General features: G+C 45.6%; 1 protein-coding gene across 2 annotated transcripts in view; it reads left to right on the forward strand.

The window, feature by feature from the left end:
• Window positions 1-25,612, forward strand: part of ADARB2 (adenosine deaminase RNA specific B2 (inactive)) — a 361,892-nt gene that overhangs the window by 192,816 nt on the left and 143,464 nt on the right. The gene's annotated exons all lie outside the window — the stretch shown is intronic.

Here is a 25,612-nt window from a genome sequence, read left to right on the forward strand (position 1 = left end):
AGTCTAATTCTCAAGGCCTGAGAAGGAGAAAGTTATTTCTCACAAAGCTGCACAGGCCTTAATGAGTTCTTGAAAACCTAACCAAGCTTTTTTTTTTTTTTTTTTTTGGTTCACTCCGAAAGATGCTTGCTTTGAAGAACTGACAGTAGCTTGAAAACCAGTGATGCCTTTTTACACAAATGCTCTTCCTGAGTCCTGAGTCTCTCCAGTTGGTAGCGAAGAGCTAAATTGATAAACACTTAAACTGTTAGATACAGACAAAAAGTATTATAACTTTTATACGGTAGATATAATCCCAGAAGTGGCTCTCCTGGTTTCTGAGAATGGATCATGGGAAAGGCAGAGAAAGAGACAGAGGGAGAAAGAAAGGCAGTAAATAGATTTACAGCCAAGATGGCAAGTCGAGGCCAAGCCTTCAGAACTGGACTGACACCCGCCTTAGCTTCCTTACTTTTCTTCCTCTTCTTAGAATCCCCTCCATTCTGTTCTCAACCCGCAAGGCCTGGGCCTGAACTTGTCCTTCCTCGGTCCCAATTCACATTAAAGTTGAATCTGCAGCAAAGCCCAGGGCTCAGACAACAGTGCTGATGGACCACAGGCAATCCACCTTCAGGGACACGAGTCTGGAAAAGTCTGATGAATTCAAAGGGTGAGAATTGTGGTCCCTACAACACAGCCTCATGGAAAATGTTCTCTGAGTGGCTGCTCTGTGGAGAATGGGGGTGGCCTGGATCTATCCGCGGTGTGTGACCTCGGATACATCAACTTAACCATGAGGATCCCAAGACAAGCAGATGGATGTTGTCTTATTCACCTGCATGCGTGGCATTTTCAAAGGATCTAGACCTGTTTAGGAAGAACTTACACACCTGTAAACACTTGGATGGAAACAGTGTGCAATTGCTTAGGATGAGGTCTCTCCGGGCCTCACACATGTGCCCAATCCACACCTGGGGGAGGAGGGGGGTCTGGAATTCCTTCTCTCCATCCAGAGCTGTCAGTGGGGCCTGCCTCCCGGAATCCACGAGATGCCAGGATGACACAGGCATGGGACATCTCACAGAGTCAGAGCCGGTGAGTGACCCCTGTGAGGACCCCTCCCCAGGAGCTCAGAGCGTACGGACGTGCTCACCTGAGGTGGGCGTTAAGGATATGGGGACTCCTCAGCACCGCTCCCATGCTGTCAATGACGTGCTGCTCGTCAGCCCGCAGAGCTGGCAGGCAAGTTCTCACCGGATCCACACACTTCCTAGGTTTTCCATCTGATCCCACCCTGAGGAAGAGGCCTGAGCTCAGGCCTGGGAATTAGCACAAAAGACAGATGAAAAATCATAAAGGAGAAAATGAATGGCCCTTCAGTCGGAACTCTGGCCATGACCTCGGGAGTGAATGGGACTCGGGCGGCAGCTGGCGCAGCCCCCAAGAGGCAACCACGGCTCAAGGGCCCAGCAGGCTCCTTGCCAGGATCAGATGCTGGGTGGGTGAGGGGTCCTGGAGGGTGGCCGGCCCCTCCCCGGCTCCAGACCTGGACCACCTGTGCTTCCCTGGTGCCCAGTGTCCCTGGGTACCTGACACACCGACTCCAAGTTATGCCAAGTGCTTTCCAGGGACGGGGACAGCACCGCCCCCTCCTGCCACATTCCTGGGAGGCGTCAGTCAGACTTCGTGGCGGGGGGCGGGGGGGCCGTGGCTGTGGCTCCTGGAGCTGGGGCTCTGGCTGGAGACGGGCTCTGCGGAGGGAGAAGGGAAACCAGAGACAGACGCCCTCCCCGCAGCCTCAGTGCGGTGCCCGCCACCCCGCCCCGGCCCCTTCCTCACCGGGCACTACCGGCCCTGGGCACCACCTGGCAAAGGACTCTCGATTTCACCTTGGAGGACACTGACCCCCAAACTTGCCCACAGCCCCCCCCACTCTTCAGGCCCCTCGTAGAAGGGGGGTCCCACAGGATTTGTCCTCTTGCGTCTGGCTTGTCTCACTGAGCAGAACGCGTCGTGGTTCATCCGGGGTATCCCACTCTCATCACTAAAAATTAGCAGGGAACGTGAAGAAGGTGTCTTGTCATTCTCTCTAATCCATCTGTGTCCAGAACTATCTTTTTGCGGGTTCCCCCCCCCCCACCGCCCAGAGGACACGGTTCTCCTGAGGGTCCTGTGAGGGCGGAGATGGGGATTGTCCAGCCAACAGCAAACCAAACCGTTACCACGGCAGCCGGGAGCTTCCGGCCCCCCTGCCCTGAAGCACCTCATGCCCACAGGGAGACGGGCTTCACGCGCTTTTCTGAAGTTTTCAAACTAAAAGAAGTCATGCTTCTTCCTTGGCCCCGCGCACAGTTTTTAAAAACCAGGTCAGTCGAGGTGTAACTAACACACAGGAAACCCACTCTTTTTGGTGCACATGCCTCAGAGTTGAGATGAGCACAGACGGTCTGCAAAGCACCATCTCCTATAAAATACCCAGAAACACTCCCCCAGCCCCGCCCCCGATGGAGAACATGGCAGAAACGACACCCCGCCTCACCCCGAGGCTGCCCCTCACACTGAGCACAGAGCACTGGAGTCAGAATCAGTTCTCTCCTTTTTGCTGCTGGTTTTTTTCCGTTACATGATGCGCTGTTGCTTATTTATCCTTTCTCACTGAGTAGAAAGCCTTTGAACTGTGTCCAGTTTGGGGCGATTATGAGTAAAGTGGCTGAAACAGTCATGCACAGGTTTTTGTGTGAAGGAATGTTTTCACGTCCTCTGGGTAATTTCTGAGACACGGCATTGCTGGTTCACAGGAACTTGGTCTGTTTAACTTTATAAAAAAGTGACCAGCTCTCCGCCATGTCATTTTGGACTCACACCGGTGCCATATGAGAGCTCCAGTCTTCTGCATCCTCGTCAGCACTTGGTACTGTCAGCTTTGTACATCGTAGCTGTTCTAATAGACATAGAGACTCCGCATGGTGGCTTTAATTTGCATTTCCAGACAACTCCTGACGTTCACTGATTATCCTCACCTGTATTGGTTTGCCCTCCAGTCTCTTCGTTAGCGAAGTGTCTGTTCAAACCCTTTCTCTGGTTTTTATCAGGTTATTCATTTTCTTTTTTAAAATATTTATTTATTTATTTGGTTGCACCGGGTCTTAGTTGCGGCTCACGGGCTCCTTAGTTGTGGCATGCAAACTCTTAGTTGTGGCATGCGTTTGGGACCTAGTTCCCTGACCAGGGTTGGAACCCGGGCCCCCTGCATTGGGAGCATGGAGTGTTATCCACTGCGCCACCAGAGAAGTCCCTAACCAGGGGAGCACCTCCCACTGTTTCCCACTTGCTAATTCACACACCGAGCGTTTCTGAGTGCCGTCTCTGTGCCGGGCCCAGAGCTGGGGCAGGTCCAGGCCCTCTGAGGACACACGTGGAGGCTGTGTAACAAGTGCTTGAAGGAAGCCGTCTCTAAAATGTGACCATGTCCGGATCTGCCCATCTCGGCTTAAAGACCCACCCAGCACCGTCACACACCCATTCCCTCAGGGCGGGAGCGGTGTCAGCTGTCCCCAGCACCCCAACCCCACTCACCGCCACATCAAGTCCGTCTCGATGGCTCACAAGCCACCCTGACCCCCTTGCAGGCACCCCAGTGTAGGCCCTACCCAAGTGCCCTGCCTCACCCCGTTCCCCACACACACTGCTCCCAGGTGGTCTCTCCAGCACTGACGGTGCGGTGCCCTGAGGGGCGTCAGGAAGCAGGGCTGCACGGCGTTGCTGTGACCTGCTCATTACAGACACTTAGATATCTGCAGGGCGGGCGGGGTTCCATTTCTCATTGTAAATGGTGTTCACGCTTATAAGTTACTTCACTGGGGCTGTATATGAGTAGCTACATTTACACACACACGCACTCGTGCGGGGTCACTCTCCCTGCCACAGACCTGCATCCCAGGCTGCAAATCACCATCACCACCACCAGTCTCTGGTCAGGCTGTGGCCCAAGGGGTTGGCAGAGGCTGAGTTTACACGGTTATCCCGGCTCCTGCTGGAAGCCGCGATCATTTGTGCAGCACTACTGTCCCTGTCCACCCGTGCAGCTCTAACAAAACACCGCAGGCCTGGCAGCTTATCAACAACAGACACTGACTCCTCACGGTCCGGAGGCTGGCGACCAAGATAGGGCACCGGCAGGTTCTGCATCCTCACCTGGAGGAAGGGGTGGGGGGTTCTGTGGGGTCTGTTGTATTAGGGCAGTAATCCCATCCTGGGGGCTCCACCCTCATGACCTCCCAGAGGCCCCACCTCCTATTCCCATCACATTGGGGGTAAGGACTCAACACATGGATTTGGGGGACACAGACACTCCCTTACAGCTCCTGTTTACCAGGAGGTTTTCTAGGGACGTTTAGCCAATGGGAACCACCACACTTAACACGAGCACACTGACAGAGGCGCCAGCAGAGCCCGAAGGGCAGCCCAGAGGCTGCTGAGGGTGGGGAGAAGGGCCCGGAGGGAACAGGAGCGAGCGGATGGAGGAGAAAGGCCCATAGGCCGTGAAACATAGGTCTGAAAAGCTGAAAGAAAACCTGAATAGTTTTGCTTTGGAAAATAGAATCCCAAAGGCAAAATAACTATTAAAGGGCTTCCCTGGTGGCGCAGTGGTTGAGAGTCCACCTGCAGATGAAGGGGACGCAGGTTCTTGCCCCAGTCCAGGCAGATCCCACATGCCGTGTAGCGGCTGGGCCGGTGAGCCATGGCCACTGAGCCTGCACGTCTGGAGCCTGTGCTCCGCGAGGCCACAGCAGTGAGAGGCCCGCGTACCACCAAAAAAAAAAAAAAAAAAAAAAGCTCAAACTCTTTCCATCATCCCTGTCTCTCAACATATTTCATTAAAAACACTATATTAAGGTGAATTAAATGACAGCAATTTCTTTGAAAAAAATTTAAAAAATAACTATTAAAATAATTTCAAAATCATCTGTGCTCCTTCAAGGGAAAAAAGATTTAGAAATTCACCTTGGTGCTTAATTGGGACAATTATTTAAAGTCGATCAGAGGCCAGGGAATGCACGAGAGATCCATATCTTTCAAGAATCCCTCTTAAAAACATACTTTTCCTCATCAGGGCAAATATCTTTTAACAATTATATGCAGGGAGAGAATTAGATAATTTGCCCTTGAAATTTCTCCATTCTCATTTGGCGAGAGATAAATCCTCCAACCCCATGATAAAGGGATTATGAGTGAATTCTCATTTCCTCACCCTGGGAAGGACTATAATTATAGGGACCATATTTTCTGAAGCAAACATCAGGACAGCTGACCTGACAAGTACACGTGTATTTATAAAGACAATGGGATGAGATATTTGAAATGGAAAATGGCCCACAAGCACTAGGGCTGTACTGAGCAGCTCCGACACAGAAACAATTTTGTTTTGAGGCCTTCTTCATGATGTCATTGATATAGCGTTTTGTTGTCGAGGTTTGAAATGTAAAATTGTTGCTGAAGTGATTTCCTCATAGCCCCATCCATGACACGCAGCAGATTCTGATTTTAAAGGAGCCAATGCAGTTGAGTCAAAAATAACCCGTTTTCTCTGTCTCAGTAAAGATAGTCAAAGCAACACGGTATATAATGTTCAAATTAGTGTTTTAATATGGCCATAAAACCTGTCTGCATATTGTACACAAAATTGCCTTTTTCACATTTGGTCCACTGAATATTGGGGTCTGTCCCACTTTAAGCAAATCTGATGTTCAATTTTAAAAACTGTACGTTAAGGAGAGATTACGTGTGTTGCTGGACAGCTCTCCATCGCACAAAGCTTTCTCCACGAGGCTGATGGGATGTGGGGTCTCCCATCATTTAAGCGTTTATATGATTATCTGCAGAGTGAGGGGAAGGCAGGAAACGGGTGGCAAGGACGCCTGGCCGTGAGCGCAGAGACAGGGTCAAGGCTACAGCGTAAGGCTGAGCAGAGAGGACGCCAGACTTTTCAGGAAGGCAGGAGATGAGGCCCTTGAGACGGGCAGGAACCGTGAGCACAGAGGCAGCCCCTCTGGGTACCGCACAGGGCAGAATCACTCCTGGAGGGCCGACTGTTGGCAGAGCAGCAAGTGTTGGGGGCAATGCACTCAGAGAGCCCTCCTGGAGGGTGGGGTCAGCTCAGACACGGTACCAAGTGCCCCAGACGGGCTCAAACAGCCGACGGTCATGGTCTCCAGTCCTGGAGGCTGCAGTCTGAGATCAAGAAGTTGACAGAGCTGGTCCTCCTGAGGCCTCTCCCCTGGGCATGTAGACGCCGTCTCCTCCTTGCATCTTCACGTGGTGGTCCCTCTGTGGGTGTCTGTGTCCTCATCTCCTCTTACAAGGACCCCAGTCCTATGGGATCAGGGCCCACACACATGGCCTCATTTTACCTTCATCTCACCTTTAAAGACCCATCTCCACATAGGTTCTGGGGTCCCGGGGATTAGGCCTTCAACCTGTGGATCTGAGTCGAGACACTTCATCTCATAACATGGAGTAGAACCAGGCCCGAGAGGAAGCATGTGGAGTGGAAGGGCTGAGCCTGGAGAGGAGACACAGCAGACATGGTGACAGTGGCAGTGCTGGCAGGGTTGGGGGGCCTCCCAGGATGGGGGTACTGGGTTCGGAACGTCCACGCAAAGAAACACAAGAGTCCATCGTGGGGGCTGGGCCTTCAGCCCCAAGACGGGAGTTTCTCATGGGGACCCTGGGGAAGAAGAGCCGCCACGGTCCTCAGCAGGGCTCGCTTTCCTGCACTGCTTCCATAATCAATAACAACGTCCACTCAGTTAATACAGAAAAGCAAAGAAGCTAATTTCACAGATTCCCCTTTAAATCAGTGAAGACGTGGTCTGTGTGAGACCCCAGAGGCTCACGTCCAGGGACTTTTACTCACTTACCATCAGTTCACTGTGGCCAGAAGATTCATGGCAACTGCAGTGTGCTTTGCAGATGGGACATATTTGCAGGAAATTTGAATGTAGACATACGCTGTTCTTCTACAGAGACTTGGAGAGATTCACACAGCTAGATGTATAAGTAGATATATGAATATATACACATCAGAGGCAGAGCAGAGAACCAGGAAGCAGCGTGGTGCCCTTCCGCGTGTGGCTAATGCCAGGTATCTCCCATCCCTGGTGGAAGGAGCATTGCGGTAGCAGCATCAGAAAAGAGAGTCTGGCCTGAGAAGTCAGCTTGAAGCTGGGAGAGCCTGTCCTAACTAAAGTTGTCAAGATCTCTCTAGATTTGGGTTTGTAAGGGCCACACTCATACGGATCGTTGATTTCCACAACTCTGAGTCCTCCTGGTTATTCATTTCCTGCAGCAAATCTGAATCCTTGTTTTTCTAAATTTATTTTTATTTCGGTTGCCAGACAATTATTCTCTTTTTTGTAGTTTTCATCGGCTTTATTTCATTCAGGCAAAATGTGTTTTTTAGGGTGAAAACCTGAGATCTCCTGGGAAATCACGAGATGCCATCTCTTCTTAAGAAAAGGAATTGCTCCTTCTCAGGCACTGAAAAGATCCTATCTTTCCTAAAGAAGTTACAAGCTTTCATTTTACCCAAAGTAAAAGGTTAAATAGGTACATGTTGTGGGGAGGCAAGAAAGGGCTCCTGGGGGGGGGGGGGATCTTTTTACCTCCTGCTGTGTCCTGAGTTCACCTTGATGATTCATTGTATCAGGTGTCACCTCCCCAAAAGGACCTCCCGGAAGATGCTGTTTGTTAGACTCGCTGCAGTGGGGGGTGAGGGGGAACCCTCATCCTGTCGCCGTGGGAGATTAGGGCAGGATAGGGTTTGGACCTGGGATGGGCAACATTAAAGCAGATTTGCAAGCAGAGAATGGGCAGGGAGAAGGCAGAGCCCAGGACACAGCTTCACGCTGGGGGGCACCCCGAGGTGATGGTCTGGAAACGATCTTGACGAGAAGCTGCTGGAATTGATGAGTCAGCTGTTCAGTTGGCTCCGGGGTTGGGTGTTCCCTGGAGAAAGAGCAAGCCTGGCCCAGCTTGGTCCCAGCATTGTTTCACGTAGATTAGGAATGAGAAGGGCTTCTGTTCTCACTGGTGGACGCAGCCTGAGAAGTCCTCCAAGCTTTCTCTACAAACAGGTCCCTGGGGAAATTAGATAAAGGGTGCATTTCACTGCTTTGAATATTTGGTTGTGCATGAAATTATACAACTATTTTGGCTCTGTTGTTACTTTGCCAGGAAAAGGTATACAAATAATTACAACAAAATTATTTATTCTGAATGTCCTATTACAAATGAAAATTTACAGCCACTCTTTTATGAATGAGCTGGTCAACTTATGAACCGGTACAATTCTCTAAGTGATGTGTATTAAAGAAAAATGAATTCTTTTAGTGTAAGATTATGTGTTATTTCGTTTGCATTCATGTAACACATGTTTGTGTGGTGGTGGTTGAGAAGGGGAAGAGTTTCCATACACAAATGTTACTTTCTTTTGGTAAATTCTGTAATTGGATGAACTAGAAATAGATTTGTATCCATTAAGAAATTCAGAAATCGACAATCATAAATGACTCGATTCCCTAAAAAATAGTAGTAAGAATATTAATTTTCAAAGCATTAACAATCCCAATAGAAAAGCTTTTCTGATACTATGAAAAAATTGGATCCAACACATTAAACTTTTTCAGAGAATAAAAAGGCAAACCCCAAACATAGTGTTAGCTCTGACCAGAGCTTAACTTTCCATTTTAAAAAGTCAAATAGTTTTTATGCATTATTGTTCAATCATTGCTTCTGTTTCCTTTTCTAAAAGTTTTTGTTTTGGGCTTCCCTGGTGGCGCAGTGGTTGAGAGTCCGCCTGCCGATGCAGGGGACACGGGTTCGTGCCCCGGTCCGGGAGGATCCCACATGCCGCGGAGCGGCTGGGCCCGTGAGCCATGGCCGCTGAGCCTGCGCGTCCAGAGCCTGTGCTCCGCAACGGGAGAGGCCGCAACAGTGAGAGGCCCGCGTACCGCAAAAAAAAAAAAAAAAAGTTTTTGTTTTTGTTTTTGTCTGCTTAGCTGGTTAGTCCACAGACACACAAGTCATTCAGTATTCTCAAAGTCTGAATTAGCCAGCACTCTAAGTTAGTAAATTTCTATTTCCTAATTATTTTGCTCATCATAATCATTATAAATTAACATTTTAAATTCAGATGGTAACTATTTTTAAATACGTATCAAACAATGAAACTTCTTCCAGGTGGCGCTTGATTTGCATCTGGCAGAAATCACGGAAGCATCTGGTCCTTAGCAAGTCGCCTTGTCCTCACCTGCAGTCCCTCCTCACAAGCATCTGTCAGCTGCTTGTCCATGGAAGCAGCACGTAAAGTTTGCTTTGTAAATAAATTGTACCTGTGAAATCACGTAGTTCTGGGACAATGGAGTCACTCTTTCCATGGAGGGAAAAAAAGCCCTTGAAGATTTGATTCCCTTGCTGGGTTTTGTCAGCAAGGTTCTGATGTGATTGAACTCATTTAGAACTTCCTCTGTTGCCGGTCGATATGAAAATGGCAACGTGGAACAGTCTGAATTCCAGCAGAATTTTAGGAGACAGGAAGGAATTGCTCTTGAATCTTGGCCTTACAAGGTTCTCATCTCTTTTCTTTTTTAAAAATTGTGATAAAATACACATAACATAAAATTTCCCGTCTTAACCATTTACACTCTGTAGCATTAAGTGCATTCGCTGCTGCGTATCCATCACTACCATCCGCCCACAGAACTCTTTCATCTTCCCAAACTGAGACTGTCCCCATCACATACACTCCCCTTCAGCACTTGGCAACCATCATTCTTTGTCTCTGTGATTTTGACTATTACAAGTATCTCATATAAGTGTAACTGTGAAGTATTTTTCCTATTGTGGCTGGCTTACTTCACTTAGAAAAATGTTTTCAAGGATCACCCATGTTGTAGCAGGTGTCAGAATTTCCTTTATAAGGAATTATATTCCACTGTATGAATATGCAGCATTTTGTTTAGCCATTCATCCTTTCATGGGCACTAGGGTTGCCTCCAACTTCTGGCTGTTGTGAATAATGTTGCTATGAACGTGATTGTACAAATATTTCATGGAGTCCTTGCTCGCAATTCTATTGAGTTATATCTTATTTGGAGAAATGTCTATTCAAGTCCTTTAGACAAAAGTTCTTTGTTTTAGGGTTTTGTTTTGTTTTGTTTTGTTTGTGTTCAGCAATAGGAGTTCTTTATATATTCTGGATATGAACCCCTTATCACATATATGATTTCCAGATATTTTCTCCCATTCTGTGGATTGTCTTTTCACCCCCTTGATTGTGTCTTTTGATGCACAAAAATTTTCATTTTGGTTAGATTCAGTTTATCTATTTTTTTCTCTTTTTTTCCTATGCTTTTAGAGTCATATCTAAGAAATCATTGCCAAGTCCAATGTCTTGAAGTTTTTCCCCAATGTTTTCTTCCAAGAGTGTAATAGTTTTAGCTCTTACACTTAGGTCATTAGTCCATTTTGAGTTAATTTTGAGCATTCCAGTTAAAATCCCATTTGGTCATGGCATATTATCCTTTTAATGTGTTATTGAATTATGTTCTCCAGTATTTTGTTGATAATTTTTGCATCAATATAATGAGGGATATTAGTCTATGGTTTTCTTTTCTTGTAGTCTTTATCTGTCTTTGGTATCAGGATAATAGTGGCTTCATATAAGTTAAAAAATATCCCCTCCTTTTCCATTTTCGGAAAAGTTTTGAGAAGGATTGATATTGTTTCTTTTCTAAATGTTTGGTAGAATTCATCATTCAGAAGTCCTGGGCTTTTCTTTTTTATGAGATTTTTGACTAATGATTTACTAATCTACTTACTAACTATAGGTCTGCTCAGATTTTCTGTTTCTTCATTGCGTTATGTGTTTCTAGGAATTTTTCTATTTCATATAGATTATCCAAATTGTTTGTGTATAATTGTTCTTAGCTTTTTGTTTATAATCCCATTATTTCTGTAAGATGAGTAGTAATATTCCCTTTTATGGGCTTCCCTGGTGGCGCAGTGGTTGAGAGTTTGCCTGCTAATGCAGGGGACACGGGTTCGAGCCCTGGTCTGGGAAGATCCCACATGCCGCATAGCAACTAGGCCCGTGAGCCACAACTACTGAGCCTGCGCGTCTGGAGCCTGTGCTCCGCAACAAGAGAGGCCGCAATAGTGAGAGGCCCGCGCACCGTGATGAAGAGTGGCCCCCGCTTGCCACAACTAGAGAAAGCCCTCGCACAGAAACGAAGACCCAACACAGCCAAAAATAAAATTAATTAATTAATTTTAAAAAATATTCCCTTTCATTTCTGATTTTAATTATTTCAATCTTCTCTTTCTTCTTAGTCTAGCTAAAATTTTGTCAATTTTGTTGATCCTTTAGAAAAACCAACTCTTGGTTTTATTGATTTTCTCTATAAATTTTACATTCTCTATTTACCTCTGCTCAAGTTTTTATTATTTCTTTCCTTCTGCTAGCTTTGAGTTTAGTTTATTCTCCTTTCTCTGTTCCTTAAGGTGTAAAGTTAGATTGTTGATTTGAGATCTTTCTCTTTCTTTAATGTACTTGTTTACAGTTGTAAATTTCCCTCTTAGCACTGCTTTCTCAGCATCCCATACATTCTAGTATGTTATGTTTTTATTTTCATGTATCTCAGAATAATTTCTAATTTCCCTTGTGATTTTTTTCTTTCATATATTGGTTGTTTTAGAGTATGTTGTTTAATTTTTATGTATTTATGGGATTTTATAGTTTCCATCTACTGTTGACTTCTAGTTTCATTCTATTGTGATCAAAAACGATATTTTGCATGAATTCAGTCTTCTTAAATTTAATAATATTTGTTTTGTGGTCATTTTGGGAGACTGTTCCATGTGTACTTGAGAAAAATGTGTGCTTTGCTGTTGTTGGGTGGGGTTTTCTGTAATGTGTGTTAGGTCCAGTTGGTCTGTAGTGTTGTTCTGGGCCTCTATTTCCTTATTAATCTTCTGTCTGGTTGTCTATCCATTACTGAAAATGGAGTATCAATGTCTCCCACTGTTATCGTAGAGCTGTCTATTCCTCCCTTCAATTCTGTCAATGTTTGCTTCCTGTATTTAGGAGCTCTGAGGTTTAGTGCATATATGTTTATAATTATTATATCTTCTTCGTGCATTGACCTTTTTATCATATATAGTGTCCTTCTTTGCCTCATAACATTTTTTGACTTAAAGTGTATTTTGTCTGGGGTTAGTATAGCCACCCCTGATCTCTTTTGGTTACAACTGACATGGAATATCCTTTTCAATCCTTTCACTTTCAGTTCATTTTTCTCCTTACATCTAAAGTGAGTCCCTTATAGACAACATTTAGTTGGATCCTGTTTTTTTATCCATCTGGCACTCTAAGTCTTTGGGGAGTTTAATCCATTTACATTTAAAGTAAGAACTGACAGGGAAAGACTTATTTCTGTCATTTTGCTATTTGCTTTTTGTATGTCTTATTGGGATTTTTTCCCCTCATTTCCTACATTACTGCATTCCTTTGTGTTTAGTTAATTTTTCAGAGTGACAAGTTTTTATTCCCTTCTCACTTCCTTTGGTGTATATTTTATAAGCACTTTGTGGTTACATGGGAGTTACATAAAACATCCTAAAGTCATAACAGTCTATTTTAAACTAACAACTTAACTCCAATGGCCTACAAAAACTCTACTCTTACATCACTTTGCCTCCACACTTTGTTATTGATGTCACAAATTACATCTTTATTTATTGTGTACTCATTAAGGTAGATTGAATCCTGTAAAAGAATGAAAAGCGGAGATAACAAACCAAAATTACATACTAGTGAGATTTACATTTGTCCATGTACTTATGTTTACTGGAAGACTTTATATTTTCACAAGGTTTTGAGTTACTGCCTAGCATCTTTAATTTCAACCTGAAGTACTCCTTTTAGCATTTATTGCAAGGTCGGTCTACCAGTAAAGAACTTTCTCAGCTTTTATTTTTCTGGGAATGTCTTAATTTCTCCCTCATTTTTGACGTACAGTTTTGCTGGATATAGAATTATTGGTTGGCAGTTGTCCTGGTTCAGGTGAGACAGAAATCAGCCATTTCCAGACAAGCCAGAGTGTCATAAACAAGTTCCACTCTTTTCTTTCTGTCTGAAAGAGGAACCTGGAATTGGATGGCTTCTTCCCCTCCACACTGTGCTACACGGGGAAGGATGAGACACAAGTGAACAAAAACACCATAAAATTTCCTACTGCTGTGAGCATGACTCTTCCTTGATTGAGCTTTTGCTTGGCTGCTGTGGCCCCTGCCTGGTTTTTGCAGCTCCCACAGAGCTATTTCAGTCGATCTGTTGGTGCTAACTTGGTGTTTCTGAGGGAAAATGGCAAGGGCTCAGAACTGTGTGGTCCCCTGTCTTGCTGACGTTACTCCTCCAAGGTAAAGGCCAAGATAGTACAGACAGTAGTTCTCAAAGTGGGGTCCTGACCAGCAATTCCAGCAACACCTGGACTTGCAGAAATGAAGGTTCTTAGATCCCCCCCACCAGCCCTACTAAGTCAGATGCTCAGGGCTAACATTTGAGAGCCACTGCCATCAACTTCCGTTTCTTAGAAATTCTTTAGGCTGAGAAAAAGAACTAGACAGGTACGGAGAGAGAGAAAGCAGACTTTTTTCCCCTCAATTATTCAAACACAGGACACAGACGTGATTTCTATGGAACCACAGACTTAGATTTATAGTAGGTGTCACAATGGATCAGTGCTTTCACATCTATTATCTCCCCAGATTTGCTAAGTCATCATGCCACCAGATTTCTGCAGCTGAAAAGCTATCAGCACACATTAAAGCAGACTTTGTTGTCTGACAGAGGCAGAGATCCTGCCTTTGAAGCAGCCTCTTGTCTGCCTGCAGGCCAGGCACCTGCGTCTGCAGCCAGGGAACAGCCCTCGGCAGGGAGCCTGGGCCTCGGCTTTCTCCCATTGTCTGCGAATCCAGGTTTCTTGTTTCATCCTCTTTTTCATTCATCTGTCCTTTAACGAGCAGCTGAGATCATCTGTGACCTCTCTCTAAAAAATAAAAATGCAGAGTCATTCTTCTCCATAAGACTGTAAGCAAAAGGCCTAAATCTCCCATCCCTCAAACCTGTGAACAAGAAGAGGGCTGATTCTGCCGCGTGTCCTCGTGTAGTGACTACACGTCCTACTGGGCTATCCGTCCCCATCTGCTGCACCCTTCTTGTGCACACGTGTTCCCTCCTTGTACACGTGTGTCCCCCCCTTGTCAGGCACATCCCCTCCTGGCACAGTCGTGGCTCTCAGCCCACGTGTGGACCTAGGAAGCCACTCTGTTTCCAGTCAGACTGTGAACCTCCCATGGCCTTGTGAGCGCTAAGGGTCCTTGTGACATGAAGGTCCATGTCACTACTGAGAAGGCCAGTATGACCCTCAGTTGTTTTTCTCCATCCCTAGAGGATGACTGTTCCCAAGCATCCCAGGTTTTATGTGTGTTACCATCCTTCACACAAAATGCATTCACCTACCTCATTTCATGAAGCGTCTTATGTAATCTCACCAAGTGTTACCTGAAAAATTGTCTATCATGAGCTCTTTGCAGAAAATGGTAGTTAAAGTTACACAGGTTAGTGTTTCTTTTCACTACAGGAGTTCACAAAGCCTTTATTAAGAAAATGTTGAGACTCTCAAAGAGGTGAGAATATAATCATTTTCCAAATTTCATTTGAATACAAATCTTTTTGTTTGTTTTTCTAGAACAGTCTCATGAGAACACACTGCAGACACTATCAGCTCCCCCTCTTTCCCTCAGCATTCAGTAACCTATTCTGTGGGAATGTCTGACTCTGTGTGAATTTTATCTGGGAACAGCCAACTAGAGGCTCAGGTGGTTGGCACCCCCACCCGCTAGCCACCCTTGCCCGTTGGTGGCTGGGGCAGAAGATGACCACCCCACTTCCTGTCTCTCCGGTGGGACGATGGGGCAGGTTCCATGCTCTCTCCCAGGGATCCCGGGGGCTGAGCCCCAGGGCCTTCCCCATCCCCCCACCAGGTCTCCTGGGAGTCCCTCCAGAATAAATCTACCTGTGCTCAGATCCTCGACTCAAAATTTGCTATTGAGGAAAAATCTTTAAGACAGTGGATTCCTGTTCAGTCCCCTTTGTGATCAAATTCAAATAGAGAAGAGCCAGAAACACCCGATAAAGGCAGGGTCGGAATCATGGGTCAGAGGACACACATGGGGCAGCCAGGAGCCCACCAGCCTCGAATAGCTACCAAAGGTGTGGCCGTCGGGGCAGAGGCTCCCCGCCTGCATGTACAAGCCTCCTACAGCGCAAAAAACACACAATCACAGCTACTAAAGAAAAGGCTTCATTTAGGCAGTGGAAAGCAAGGTGGGCAGAGACCTTAGTAATGATTTTCCCAGGATTGTGAAAATCTTTTAAATGGGGGACAATAATTAGATAAAAGAAGAATTGTCACCAACTTTTAAGAGCAGGAAAAAATGGGCTCAAAACTGAGGATGGAGCTCTGCATAAGGAGCTCCCCCGTCACGATGAAGAGAAGGGCTCGCCTCTGCTCGCCTCGCCCATGTGCCTGGCACAGAGGTTCCGTGAAAGCCCGGAGCCCCGTCCCCTTCCACAGCAGGTGGTCCACAGCGGGTGCTCATCGCCACCACGCGCCCTCTCTCCTGGCTCAAGTCCTCCGTCAAGGTCAGCAGGACGCAATTAGAATGCAGAGGCCTCCATGTCCACACCCTTGGCTAATTGAACTCACCCAGATGTTTTCTTTTCTGCTCAGTGAAACGATGACATTATTAGAGGTTAATAGTTAGGGGTTTATCTAAATGAGGGATCTGTAAAGTTCTTAATTTAGCCACTGAGCACCTAATAGAAATGAAATTGGACCCGAGATTCTGACCGTATTTCAATTTCATGGGAACTACTTTGCACGAAGCACCCAGGGCTGGGTCACTCTTTCTATACAATACCTTTCGTTTCTGCTAACAAAGACCTAATTTTATGTATCTCCGTGAGGCTTCTCCTTTGGGAATTCTCTTTCACTAGGAATCTGATTTCTGCTCTAAGAATCCTTAGCTGTGGATTTGCTGGTGTGGAGGGTCATGGGAGGAGTTAAGTGAGAAGAAACAGAGGTCACAGAAGGGGTTTGGGATAGAAGGGGAGGAAATGGGTAAGAGCGTGGATAAGTGACTTTTCCAAATATTTTACTTGGGGATAAAAGAACATATAGATGATGAAGGATGGACGTCAGTATCTGAAGGAGCACAGGGTCCAAGTATGAAGAATGAGGGATGAAAGGAAGCAATGGCTAAGGGCCGAGCATCAGGTGAGCGTGGACAAGTGATGGAGTGCTGTGGGACAGACTGGGCGGTGTGGCGGCAGGTCACACGATGTTGCAGTCACGGGTGTCGGTCTGGGAGGGGACAGCCAGGGCCTGGCTGGGGCCGCTGGTGAGCCGAGTAGGGGGCTTCCAGGTGGTCAGGATTTGGGGAGCTGAAAGAGCACGGCATCGCTCCCTTAGGATGTATCCCTGGATAACGGGGATTACATGGTTTCTGGGATGCAACGTACTTGCACCGTGGAGATACCACCCTTAGTTCCCGTTTGTTTTTTACTGTTTCTTTCTGCTGTTCTTTTGGTTTTTTAACTGAAGCATGTAGCTTCCCCGGGAGGAATGCCTGTGCTGTGTCTGGTGGCACGTGGGGGTCACCTGGAGAGGAAGCCTGACTCACAAGGACATACAGAGCCCTTGGCATGTGGTCAGACCAGTTGTGTTTCTGCATCACAGCTCTGGGGCAGGGGCTGGATGCTTGAAACAGGAAAATGAAGTGAAAAGTCGTTCAGGAAACTGAACAGTTTGGCTCGTAGTTTCCACTCTCGACCATCTTCCTCACTCCAGAAACAATTGTTGTCATCAACTGGGATTAAAAATTGGGCCTCTAGATTCCTTAGTCGTGTAGACATCCGTGTCTCTTTCTGAGCTGAAGCGAGAGGTACAACCATAAGCTTCTCATTCTCGGTAGTCTCTGAGGTCGGGCCACTTCGATCTATGGTCCCGCATCTCAGGAAGATATGTCTCCACCTGCTGGCCACAGCCTCAAGCCTGGTGCCACCAGGGAGACCGTTGGAAGGTGACTCCATTTCACCCCACCAGACAGGTGCTCCGTGGAACTGAGATGCTCCCAGAGGTCACGGCTTGTGCAGGGCGGGGGGGCCACAGCCCATGGGGACCTTCCGGGAAGGACTGTGAACAGCAGAGGAAAATGAGCTCAGACCCTCCTTGTCTGGGCGCAGGTCCAAAGCCAGTTGGCTGCAAATGTAAAGTCTCTTTGAGATCTGCTGCCTCCTAAAAATCTGTGTGACCTTTTCATTCCACTCCATGTTATTTCCATGTTAATTTTACTATTAAGGTAGGGATTTAAATTCCATGATACTTAAATTACTTAAAATGTACCTTCTAAAGACTTGGATGGAATTTGCCCTCCAGGAGGAAGTGTGAATGTCTCCTGGGTCCCCTGGCCCCACGCCCCAGGGAGGAAGGTGGTCGACACCAGGGCGGCTTCAGTGGAGCAGCCCCAGAGGGGCTTCCTTCCTCCCTTCCTTCCTTCCTTCCTTCCTTCTTCCATCCAGACCCTTCCAAGTCTGTGATAATATCTTTATTTACACTTGTCTTCTCATCTGGTTCTTATACGCTTTGTCACAAAAAGGCAGTTACAGGCCACATATGTTCAAACATACACATTTTATCCAAACTAACATTTTGCATCTCATTTTCTCTTACACCCAGTGCTCTGAACTATGTTCCTTTTATCAGCTTCATCTTTCTCTTGTTATTCCATATTCCACTCTTTTGATAAGCTCTCTGACCCATTTACACATGCATGTGCCCCACCGCGATGCCCCACCACCCTTCCGTGAGACCCTCCGCAGTGTTCTTGTCTGTCTCTCCACCCTGCCTTGTTCTATAGCTCTGTGAGCTGGCACCAGCCACACCACCCTTCCGAGTTGAGTCCTGGCATTTTAAACTGGCTCTGCTCCTAGCTCTTCCCAGCGTTCTGTCCTGAGGAAGACTCCAACTCTGCAGCAAAGCTGTTATTGCTGTTGATACTGAAATCACTATCGACTGAGCAGCTGTTACTTCCACCCGAGTTGCAAACGCCTGGCACTGTGCTTGGTCCTTCATGCTCATCGCAGGTGTCAGCTCAGCACCATCTCTGAGGGTCTGACTGGCATCACCCCCACCTCATAGATGGGAAGACTGAGTCTCAGGAATGTTCATCGAATTTCTCAAGGGAAGGGCAGGATCCTACACAGCTCGGGGTGCCTGCATCCCAGCCACAGATGGCATCCACGTTGGGTGGAAATAATAATAATAATAGTGAGAAGAGGCCAAGGGAAGGGAATAACAAATTACTGTTTATCTATAGGAATGATGACCCTTCTGGAGAAAAGCAGTGGCTGGCCGCTCAGTCCCTACTGGCCAAGTCAGCCCAACAACTCTGGCAGCCGTGTGCTGGAAGCACGAGCAGTAGCTCCCATAGGGTGCGTGTGGGAGTCATTTGGGGAGGTTTTTAAAAATAGAAAAACAAAACTTCCATCCCCTCGAGTCCAGAATGGACCTGGTGCAGGTTGTGCATACGCGTTCCCCAGGCAGGTGTGGCAACGGCACTGTCCCGGGCCACGAGCCCAGCTGCTTCTCCTGTGCAGCCTGCAAGAACCTCGAGACCAGGAAGGGATTAGGGTTGGGGGTCTTGTTTCTTACAGTTCTCTATCTGAGACTAAAGACTCCTTGTCACATTCTAATACTGCCTTACTGCCCCCTTTTTATTATTCATTCCCCTTAATTATTTTTGGAATATCCCCACTCACCACTTTCTTCTCTGTAAGCACAGACCTCCTTGAACAGCTTCTGTTAAAATATCGGCTGCCTCTTCTTTTGGGTCATGACCCTAGATGTTCATTTTTATCAGTTTCTCCAACACTGTCAGTTGCTCTTTTCTGTCTTCAAAATATTTCATTTAACAAAATAGCCACTTCCCACCAGACACTTTACATAGCCAAGTTAAATGTGATGGTTGTTAACACAAATGTTGTATTTTCTCTTCCTTAAAATTGAAAACCAAAATGTTACCTAATAAATCACTTCACTTGGGTCATATCTAGATCTTTTTTCCCTCAAAGGGATGTACTTGTGTTACCTTCTGATTAAATGTTACTTGTCATCCTAGGTACTTAAAACAGATTCCCATCTATGAAAGCACACATCCCACCGGAAGAAATCATAGGTAAATAAGACAAAGAAAATTATTGGCATCAGAAGCTACTTGATCAGTCCATCTTATTTCCTAATAACTTCCAAATCTTTTATAATTAATTTCTTCTTACACTACTATTTTTCTCATTTCATTTCCAGTACTCTGTCTCTCGCGGGTCTATCGTGAGTATTTTCTGGCCCTGCCTCTTTCTGTCTTCTGTACTTCTAATTTTCTCATCTTTTGCAATGCTTACTTAGTCCATTTTTAATTTTTTTACTGTGAAATATAATATTGGTGCAAACGAGTTTACTAAAGAATGTTTTTCCTGAAAAATTAATAAAGTGAAAATGTGCCTCCAGGTTGAGAAACAGAACACAGCTATGCACTTGAAGCCACACATGCTGGCCCTGACTGCATGATTTCCCTTCTCCCCAGAAATGAGCACCATCTTGAATTTTTGCTAATATCTCTGTTGCTTTATTTTATGCATCAGAGTGTGGCCCACTGACCTGCGGCATCAGCGTCACCTGGTAACTTAACACATGCATTTCCTGGGTCCTCACCGTGACCTACTGACTCAGAGACTCTGGGCCCCGTGATCTGAGCGTTGACACGCCTTCCGGGTTCTAAGCAGGCTACTTTTTGAGCACAACGCCCTGAAGGATATCTTTAATTTCACATACCTTTGACCTTCATATACACGGAATTATTTTATACCGATAGTAGATGACAGAGGATCCGGGTTATGTATTAGCTTGTTTATCCCTTCTAGAGTTCGTGGATATTTATGTTGTTTCCAGTTTTGTGTTAATATCAGCAAAGCTATTCGGAATGTTCCTCCACACGATTAAAAGAGGCTGTGGGGTGTGACCCTGGAGCAGCACTGCTGACGGCAGATGGCAACACGCTCTTCCCGGTCAGCATGGGAGACGCCCACTGCCTCTCTCCATGTCAACGCTTTAATTTTCTGCCCGCTCCAGTGAGTTTGCTGTGATTTCTCATCGCATAATGTATATGACTGTGGATTCCGTGGGTTAGCTGAGGTATAACTGATATACGAATAGCAGCACGTCCTTAAGCGCACAACTTAGTAAATGTTGATGGACGCTGAATTCACACACAAAACTATCACTGTGACCGAGATGACACAACCAGCAGCCCCAGGAGTTTCCTTGAGCCTCCTGAAATATTCTCTCCTTCCACCCCATCCAAAACACTTCCAGTTCCGCTTTTTCCTCTGCTCCCTGGGTTACTGGGAAGCACACTGTTCCATCTCCAAGTGTCTGGGTTTTCTTCCTCCTGTTGCTGATCCTCGTGCTGCTCCATCACAGCGAAAGAACCTGCTTGGCTTTGCTTTGAGTCCTTGTCAACACCCTGCGACTGGCCGTGTGGCCTTGGTCCACATCCAGCCCACGGGGAAGAGTCAAAGGTTGGGTCAAAGGTTGGATCAAAGGTTGTTTCCAGCTGTTCTATGAATTTTTGAGGGATGGGTGTTGAAATCTCAGCTACATCAGTAGATTTGTCTATTTCTCCTGGCAGTGCTGTTAGTTCAAAGCTCTGTTTGCTGCATAAACTTTCAGAATTATGTCCTCATAACGAATTGACATTTTCGTCAATAGGAAATGATTTTCTTTATCCCTGGTAATATTTTTTGCTCTAAAATTCACTTCGTCTGATACTAATGTAGAGATTCCAGCCTTCTTCTGCTTAGTGTTCGCACGGTATAGCTTTTCCCGTCCTTTTATTTTGAACCTATTTGTTCATATTAGGTTTGTTTGAGGCAATTGTCTTAGTCCATCCAGGCTGCTATAACAGAACCCCACAAACCAGGCTGCTTATAAACAAGGCATTGATTTCTCACAGTTCTGGAGGCTGGACGTCCAAGATCAAGGGACCAGCAGATCCAGTGTCTGGTGAGGACCCGCTTCCTGGTTCATAGATGGCAGTCTTCACACGTGAAGTGTCCTCATGTGGAGGAAGGGGCGAGGGAGCTCTCTGGGGTCTCTTTTAGAAGGACACTAATCCCATCATGGGGGCTCCACCCTCATGACCTCATCAACCCTCAGAGGCCCCACCTCCTGACACCATCCCCTTGGGGGATGATTTCAGGGGACACAACATTCAATCCACAGCACGTCCTCTGCAGCCACATCCTTTCTCATCCAGCCTGAGGGCAGGTAGGTTGTTGACTCCCAAGGACCATGAGAGAAAATCATTTGATCCTCATAATATCTTCTGGAAAAAGGTATAAAAATCCCGTCTTACAGAGGAGAAAACTGAAACCCAAAGAGCTTAAGTAACTTTTTCTCCAGCATAATCTCAGATACCCATAGAGGCAGAACAAGTGTCCCCTCTCCCGGCATCTAACCTGCAACCTTCCCCTGTAGACTGTCCTCTTCATGCTCTAAGTAGGCTCCTACTGACCTGCTCACCCAGAGATACCAGATTCAATCCCGCCATTAAGACACGTGGGTAAACCTGGCACACAAAATTACCCACCAGCTTTAACTAACTAAGAAGTCTCATTCATGTTTTACAATTAAGTGATTAAACAGTCAGCTTTCAAATATTTTCTTGATGAAGCCACGAGTTTCAAGAAACCAAGAGCTGTAATTAAGGCGAAGAATGAAATAGAACGTCTGACAACTGCATAGGTTGAAACCTTCTGAGACAAACATCCTTCCCTGAGTAGAAGTCAAGCACTTTGAAAGGAGTATTAGGGAGTGAAAAAAAGATTGCATAAATACACGAGAAAACAGCATTTATCAAAATCCGCCACGAACCCAGCAGTGTAATAGGTGAAACCCACACATGTTAACATTAAACCCTCACATGAACACTGTAGGATAGAAATCCTCACTTTTGTTTTTTAAGCAAAGGACGAACTCGAGCTGAGAGAGTTCAAGTGACTCCCCCTAAGTAGCACAGCATCCAGCTGACAGAGCAGTGCAGGGAGCCGATCCTCCGCCTCCAGGCCCAGAGCTGCCCCCGCAGCCCAGCCCCCCAGGCCGGTACCCCCGCACCCCCATCCCAGCTATGCAGCCCTGAGGGCGCCGTTCAGCAGCTCCTCAGTTTCTCATCCGCTCAGAGGTAATCATCATCATCATCACCATAGTTGTAGTAGTATCTGCTGCATAGAGCTGTTGTAATGATTAAATAAACACACGTGGAGTCCTTGGAACTGTAGCCCACATGTTGTCGGTGCCAGATAAAGACTGGCCATTATTATTCTTCCTGCACAATCACTGTATTTTGGGTGCTGTCTGGATAGTTTGAAAAGTCCTCTCCTATTCTCACAACACTCAGTGGAGAAACAGAGGCTCAAAGGGGCATTTTTTGCAGAAAGTAGAAGAGCTGGGCACAACCTAGCTGTCTCAGACTCCATGTCCTGTTCCACGACACAAAGAGCATTGGTCTGGTCGTTTCACAGTTTCCTCCCTCCCTCCGTCCCCCACCTGACTGCGCTGTCTCAGGGAGCAGTGTGGTGCCTCATTGAGATCTATCTTCACGCATGTCGTGGAGAATGTCCATCGAAAGATGCAGTCTCACTTCAGGGAGCGCAGGCTTTGGGTGATGAGAGTTCATGCAGAATAATGTTGGACTATAATGTCCGGAAAATGTTCATAGGGTTTTCACTAGTTTTATCTTTCCCTTCAGGTTTTGTCAATTACATTCCTGAAGTGTCCTGTCTAAACAGTCAACCTTACTTCTCCCTCTTAACAAACTTCCTTCCATCAACACTGGTCAGCTTATTGGTCCACAAGCTCTTTCCCTAAGCTCTGAAGTCACCTTTTAGCTGTCTTTTCTCTGACCATCACTATTCTGGGAATTCATACCACTCAAAGGATAGTCTCTTCCATTATTGGTAATTTAATTTTCTCAACTAAAGAAAAAACTCTTTAAGGGAATGGATCTGATTTCCTCACAGTGTGTGACTGACTAGTGAGCATAGCCAGTGTGTAAATGATGGATGGGAGGTGGATGGACGGATGGACGAATAACATGTGTGTGACTGACTAGTGAGCATATCCATTGTGTGACTGACTAGCGAGCATACCCAGTGTGTAAATGATGGATGGGAGGTGGACGGAAGGATGGATGAATAACACTTGGATTTACCTGCAGTTATACTGGCAGATCTGTATTCCCCCTTGCTAATTAGGAAAACTTTTTCCACTTCTCCATTTTTTCTAATATTCTCCAAGAAAAAATAACCTACTGATTTTGAGTTTTTCATCAATTGACTTCCTTAGTATTCTTAGATAAGTCTCATTTATTGGAGTTTTACTCTTCCCCCTTTGAATCTCAATTAAATCTAAGCTGTGAAATCAGCTCAACTCATACTGATATCTGGAAAATGATAAGAAAGGTTCTTACTATTTGCAGGAGTTTTAAAACGTACCACTGTGACTTGAAAAGTGTTGGAATTTTCCATCCCTCTCTGATCCCACACACAAACAATTCCTCTGATAGAGAACCGATTGAAAATTGAAGGGCACGGTTAAACGCGACTGTTGCTTTGGTTTGTTGGGAGAACCGAAGTTGTTGTTATATATGGCAGACCCTAAATCGTATAGCATTTCACAAATGGGATGTGTTATTAACATGTAAGAATCAATTAGCTTGTACGATAGGGAAGGAAACCCAGGACACAGAATGTATTAGGGGGAGTAAATGGCAAAGGAAGCCCTAGAGCGTGAGTGAGTTTTGGGTTCTGGACTCCATCAAGCCTCCCACGTGAGTCAGAGGAGGACACTCATAAGAGGAAATGGGTCCCAGGCAGAGGGCAGAGAGATTGGCTTTGGTTTGGGGGAGTTCTTTTCCCTGGGTCTCTGCCTACTTGGAGGAAAATTTTTAATTAGTTTGCACTTGGCCTCACCTTGGGAAGTTGGGTTTTCCTCTTCCACACGCTTCTCACCAGACCTTCCCATCATGGGGATTATTTCTACGTGAAATGTCTTCACCCACTTTGCTGTATTTTTGCCTCATCTGCACTGCTGTCCTCCATCAGCCTGGTCCACTTACTCTCCAGCTGGGCTGGGTGCAGCTGCTCATTTTCCTTGTCCGTTTCAGTTCATGTGGACATTTTTCCCTTGAGCATCTCTTAGTCCATTTCCATTTCACAAGAGATCAGAATTCTCTTTGTTATCCTCCCAAGTTCTATAAGGAACAAAAACAAAAGAGAAAAAGCATTAAACTGAACTTTTCTATTTTCTGTTTTTATCACATACAGTATAATGTTTGACTGGTCTTGCATTGATCTTTTCAGTTAATTTCATAAGGGCTGAGTGTCTCATTCTCAAGAGGGCAGCTACTGGTTCTTTCATTTTACGGAAATATTCCTTGTCGGTCGGCCAGCAAAGGCGTGAGCCTGGAATAACACTGTCATCATTTGAACAGTTGCTATTAGATGAAAATGTTTGCTTTTTTTCAGTTCAGCTCAAGCACTGCATGGCCCTCCCTACCAAGCCTGCAGTAGGAGCTTAGCATCTAAAACAGGAAACACTAACAAACAGTAAAACAGAGGAAATTTGAAACTTAGATCAAAACATGAAATCAGCACATATTTAGTTGTGAAGGCACAGACAAGACACAACTGGGATGAAATGACAAGAGGACATCAGCAAACTTGCGACTCCAGAGAGAAGCCCTCAACTCTTACGATCACCTTAGAAGGCTTTGTGGAACACAGCAGGGTACCTACCAGGCCAGGGCAGTAAGGAGATGTATAATGATATGATTGAAATTTCAGTTGCTTAATATAATATCCCCATATAGTATTTAACTTCACAGTTATGAGCAAGCTATGGAAAGATCCTATTTCAAGCATATTTTTAGTATGCATTGCTTAAAACTGATCCTGCCACTTATTTGAATTTTGTTTCATTTTTTCAATGTTAGTGGGGCTGGTGTGTTGAGTACCCACACCATTCACTTACGAATTGCCTTGCAATGTAAAATCAAATGAATAATTTCTTGTCATTTCCACAATATAAAAAGAGAATACAGAATAACAGAATTAGCACAAGGTACTTAATTTCTCTGAGCTCAGTCCCTTCATCTGTGTAAAAATACAGAGAGTAAAATGCTGTTGTCAGAGTCAAATTTGAAAATTAAAGGAGACCATCTGTACAAATGACTTAGCTCTCCAACAAATGTTAAAAGCCCTTTTGATTATTACAACATTAATAAATTGCCACAGGGGGAAAAAAGTACAACTTAAATTTTCTTGGAAATAAATACAAATGATTGGCTTTTCTCTGTGTAATTTGCATATGGGAAGAGTAATACCAACCTAATAATG

The sequence above is a fragment of the Globicephala melas genome, chromosome 2 (assembly GCF_963455315.2).
Source record: "Globicephala melas chromosome 2, mGloMel1.2, whole genome shotgun sequence".
NCBI lineage: Eukaryota > Metazoa > Chordata > Mammalia > Artiodactyla > Delphinidae > Globicephala > Globicephala melas.